Source organism: Saccopteryx bilineata, chromosome 3 (genome assembly GCF_036850765.1).
Source record: "Saccopteryx bilineata isolate mSacBil1 chromosome 3, mSacBil1_pri_phased_curated, whole genome shotgun sequence".
NCBI lineage: Eukaryota > Metazoa > Chordata > Mammalia > Chiroptera > Emballonuridae > Saccopteryx > Saccopteryx bilineata.
The window spans coordinates 309,799,738-309,805,591 of NC_089492.1; positions in this window are offsets into that span (position 1 = coordinate 309,799,738).

Genomic DNA, 5,854 nt, shown 5'->3' on the forward strand with positions numbered 1-5,854 from the left:
TGAGGTCGCCGGTTCTAAACCCTGGGCTTGCCTGGTCAAGGCACATATGGGAGTTGATGCTTCCAGCTCCTCCCCCCCTTCTCTCTCTCTGTCTCTCCTCTCTCTCTCTCTCTCTCTCTCTCTCTGTCTCTCCCTCTCCTCTCTAAAATGAATAAATAAATAAAAATTAAAAAAAATCAGCCAATCAATGCATAAATAAGTGGAACAACAAATTGATGCCCCCCCTACACTTTCTCTCTCTCTCTCAAATCAATAAATTTTAAAAAAGGTTTTTGAGAAGGATAATATATGACAAGGATTTGAACATCTTTGTTTTTCATCCTAGGACCCTGGTTGGCAAACTGCGGCTCGCAGGCCACATGCGGCTCTTTGGCCACTTGAATGTGGCTCTTCCACAAAATACCATGTGTGGGTACTACCTTGATAAGGAATGTACCTACCTATATAGTTTAAGTTTAAAAAATTTGGCTCTCAAAAGAAATTTAAATCATTGTACTGTTGGTATTTGGTTCTGTTGACTAATGAGTTTGCCGACCACTGTCCTAGGAGAAGGCAGAGGCTCACAAGTGCACTGGAGGTTGAGATGTGTGAATGTGGGTCTTTGCAACCCCTATAAGTTTAGGGTCTCTGGGTTTTTGTAGTTCCTTGAGGCTGAGACCCTCAACTGGCCTTACTTCTCATTGCACTGGTGTGTGATGATTTGTGGCCCAGAAGCCCAGGACATAGAAGATAAAAGGTGTGACAAGCAGCTTGGATCCCAGGTTGACCAGAGCCACAACAAAGGCATCATTGAGATAGCTGTGGACAGGTCCATGTGTGAGAATAAAGAGACAATGGAGGAAAACAAGACTTGGACCCCTGCTTGGTACCACACTTTCATGCTGTACAAAGCTATTATCTAACGGAGAGAATAAACAATAAGTAGAGATGTCAAAGAGGAGAACTTTAACAAAATAAAGGGGGACACAAACAGAGATAATGGGGAAAGGACACCTAAGAATAGACAATAGGTATCCTCTAAGGCCTGATAGGGTAGTAAGGAAGATCCACCTTACCTTCACAATTACCAACTATTGAAGGCCGAATACCACCCCCTCCATCAGTATACTCCGGATGAGAAAACAGAAGATGATCAAACAGGACACTGGTACCAAGACATACATTACCTGAATCGAGAATGGGGCATATCAGCAACCATGTAGCAATGGGGGTCAACCAACAGTCAGCAGAGATAAAAAGTTCTGAGTCAGGCCCTGGCCAGTTGGCTCAGTGGTAGAGCATTGGCCTGGCGTGCAGGAGTCCCAGGTTTGATTCCCAGCCAGGGCACACAGGACAAGCGCTCATCTGCTTCTCCACCCCTCCCCCTCTCCTTTCTCTCTGTCTCTCTCTTCCCCTCCTGCAGCCAAAGCTCCATTGGAGCAAAGTTGGCCTGGGCTCTGAGGATGGCTCCATGGCCTCTGCCTCAGACGCTAGAATGGCTCTGGTCAAAACAGAGTGACGTCCCTGATGGGCAGAGCATTGCCCCCTGGTGGGCATGCCGGGTGGATCCCAGTCGGGCCCATGCGGGAGTCTGTCTGACTGCCTCCTCGTTTCCAACTTCAGAAAAATACAACAAACAAACAAACCTGTAATAAAAAAAGTTCTGAGTCAGAAATGAGGAGGAGTTAGAAGATAGCTTTGAGCAGGGTTCTGGCGTTAGTAGGAGTGAAAGGCCAGAAGGAGTGAAATGAGAAGATCAAGAGTAATAATATTGTCTGACCCGGCAGTGGCGCAGTGGATAGAGCGTCTGACTGGGATGCTGAGGACACAGGTTCAAGACCCCGAGGTCGCCAGCTTGAGCGCAGGCTCATCTGGTTTGAGCAAAAGCGCACCAGCTTGGACCCAAGGTCACTGGCTCGAGCAAGGGGTTATTCGGTCTGCTGAAGGCCCGCGGTCAAGGCACATATGAGAAAGTAATCAATGAACAACTAAGGTGTTGCAATGTGCAACGAAAAACTAATGATTGATGCTTCTCATCTCTCCGTTCCTGTCTGTCTGTCCCTGTCTGACTCTCTCTCTGTCTCTGTAAAAAAAAAAAAAGAGTAATAATATTAGACGAGAGCTAAAATATCTAAGACTATTAAAGAACCTAAAAAGAGGGCTCACCTCCCCAATGGATGAACCCATTAATTATAAAAGCACCAACAAGACCCCAAGACACCCCAAAGAGAAAGTTAAGGGTTAATGCATTCCTTGACACAAACTGTGTCATCAAGGAATTAAAGAATAAATTTGAAACACAAATGTTCAGAGCTGAAGAAAATATTAAATAGATAAATGCAGCCTTTGGCACAATATCTTCAGTTAAAAAGAAAAAAAGTGGGAAACCCTAGAGAGATGAGTGAGGTCTTGTCATGGTCCTAGCTCTCTCTCCTGTCCATCGGGCAGCCTAAATCACTGAACAGGTATATAAATTTAGTTAGTGAGCCCTCAAGCTTAAGATCTGTGGACAGAGTTCTACACTAAGAATCAGATGATCAACAGGGATACAAAAAGGAATTTAATGCCACACAATTTTTAGACAAAAAGCAAGTCAGAACTAGTAATCTGTTTTCATTCAAAAACAGAGAAAAAGAAAAAGAAATTTTGGATCTTAATGCACATACACTCTTCCTGAAAAACAATAACCATAACTACTCAGGGTCAACTAAGATATCAAGATGGTGAGCTCCCAGGTTCGAAAACCCAAGGTCTGCAGCTTGAGTACAGGGTTGCAGGCTTGAGCGTGGGATCACAGACATGACCCCAAGGTCGCTGGCTTGAGCAAGGGGTCACTGGCTTGGCTGGAGCCCCCCAGTCAAGGCACATATGAGAAGCAATCAGTGAACAACTAAGAGTGCCGCAACTACGAGATGCTTCTCATCTCTCTCCCTTGTCTGTCTCTCTTGTGCACATGCACGTAAAAAAAAATTTTTTTTTAATTTAAAAAAAGGAAAGGGTACTGATTGTGAACTGATGGTAAAAGATCTTCCAGAATTATGGAGATGTTCTATTTCTTGATATAAACTTTATCATTATTCATTTAAAATTATGCTTACATGTTCCATGTACTTTTGTGGATGTATATTATATTTAATGATTTAGAATGTTAAAAATACCTGTGGTGGCACAGTGGATAGAGCATCAACCTGGGCTGCTGAGGTCCCAGGTTTGAAACCCTGAGGTCGCAGGCTTGAGTGCAGGCTCATCAGCTTGAGCACAAGGTCACCAGCCTGAGTGTGGGGTCATTGACATGATCCCATGGTCGCTGGCTTGAGCAAGGTGTCACTGGCTCAGCTGGAGCGCCACCCCCTTGTCAAGGCACATATGAGAAGCAATCAATGTACTGCAACTATGAGTTGATGTTTCTCTCTCCCTTCCTCTTATCTCTCTACTCTCTTTAAAAAAAAAAAGACAGAAAATACAGAGAATTAGAAGAAATACTCAAATAAAATGCCCATGGGACCTGGCAGAGAGGGTCAATGGATAGAACGTTGTCCCAGTGCGACGGGTTCAATCCCCTGTCAGGGCACATATGAGAAGCGACTAATGAGTGCACAACTAAATGAAACAACTAAGGGGAACAACAGGTTGATGCTCCTTTCTCTCTCCTTTCCTCTCTCTTCCTCAAATCAATGGAAAACTTAAAAAGAAAATGCTGTCACAACAGCTAAAGATAGAAAAAGTAAGAGCCTCAGATTATCAACACAAAATCAAATGAGATAACTCTAAAGAGTGTCCTATCAGTGACTTCTTTCATTTGGGACTTGCTTTCCTTTGGGAGCATGGGAATGATAAATAACAACAAAAATCCTAATTCAATTCATTCAAAGTTTAAAAAGTTAAGGAAGCTGGAGACATTTATCTAATAGGTGGCAGCTTACCTAAGAAGCACAAACCTTCAATACTACCAGTTTGCCAGCAGCTGAAATATAACATACTTCAAAGTACAAGTACTTCTGATTCTCATAATTCATGTTGTTAACACTATCCTTGACTCTGCATTCCACTAAAAAAGGAAAATTGTACTCACGAAAAATTTATCTGCCTTCTTTGAACATATTTAAAAAGTGTATTCCTTCAAACAAGTTCTGAGTTGTGTTGTTTTCTTTTGGGTCATTTGGTAATCTGAGCCTTCAGTGAAAGAACTGAGTTTTGATAAACTGGGATTTGCAAACCGTCCATGTGTGACACTTATAAAAACCCCCTTGGTTTCCTGGCAAACTCTTCTTCCGAAGCTGGAGAGATCCTGGCGACAGCCCAAAGTGCAAGACCGAACTTCGTCTTTCCCAGCTGGCCCAATGTGCCAGACCTAACACCGTCTTTCCAGCAACTGCTTTCTTGGGTCCATGCCCTCTGGGGAGTGCTCAGGTCCCCCACAAATGCCTGTTTACTTCCTTTCTTGAAACTATAACCTCCAAAGAGGAAAGGACCGAGCTGCTGTCCAGGTTCCTGAAGGCACAGGAAATAGCTGTTTGTCCCTAAGAGACCTGTGATGCGGTTGGACCCGGTGTATGCTGTCTGGGAACCTGAACCAGTGGGTTCACCAATGGGTTTGCCCAGTGGGCGGGGAGGATGGCCAAGGTCCATGATGGCCAGGCCTTGGAGTTAGCTCAGTTAGATTCTGTGAGCAAAGGAGCTAAGATCAGCTTCTTGGGACCTCTCAGGCTTCTTTGATTCCTCAGTTTCACAGAAGCACGGGGCCATGGCCTGTTTCCCTCAGCAGTGAGGCCCAGCCTCACACAGCCTAGATCTATGAACATGTTGGGGCCTCACCCTAGTCTGGAGGCTTAGCCTCTTCAGTCTGGTCAGGTAGGTGAAAATGAGGGTGAAGAGGCCTCAACTGAGAAGTCTAGCAGCTATCTCAGGCCCCTTTAGGCCTTGTGAGGCCCGCTGGTGGACACTCCTCTCCCAGCTACAGATGCCACCTTTCTCACAGTTCCTCTGCGCAGGCGTCGCGCTCCCCTTGCGTGCATCCCCCCTGACGCAGCAGCTGATTCTGTATGCACACACATTCGCACGCTTAGGTCCTACCATTCGCTTATGTTTGTTGCGCTTCCCTCTTTGGACCATGGGCATAACTATTAAAAAACCGGAGATTCAAGAGCTGACCTGATAGTCTTGTTGTTTGGAACATTGCCCTGAAGCCAGACGTTGTGGGTTGGATTCCCGAGCAATGCACAATAAGGTGACCAATCCTTCTCCTTTAGGAAGGACAGTCCTTCTTTTGACGAGATCGGGCGCGTTCAGGGTGGTACAGCCGCCTGACAGTCCTTCTTTTGTAAGTTCCGTTCTTCCTTGAAAAGTGTCCTCCTACATGTCCTCCGTTTTTTCTTTTTTTTTTTTTTCGTTTTGTTTTTTTACGGAGACAGAGAGTCAGAGAGAGGGATAGACAGGGACAGACAGACAGGAACGAAGAGATGAGAAGCATCAATCATTAGTTTTTCTTTGAGCATGGCAACACAATTGTTCATTGATTGCTTTCTCATATGTGCCTTGACCGCAAGCCTTCAGCAGATTGAGTAACCCCTTCCTCGAGCCAGCGACCTTGGGCTCAAGTTGGTGAGCTTTTTTTGCTCAAACCAGATGAGCCCGCGCTCAAGCTGGCGACCTCGTGGTCTCGAACCTGGGTCTTTCGCATCCCAGTCCGACACTCTATCCACTGCACCACCGCCCGGTCAGGGCATGTCCTCCTTTTTGATATTGGAAGACTACTCTGTAAATGTCTGTATTCAATGGATGCGGAGTTGATCCAATGAGTGTGATGTGACGTATTTGTATCTAAATGAGTACTTTTTTCTTACAATTATTATTAAAAATTAATAGGTCTGTAAGC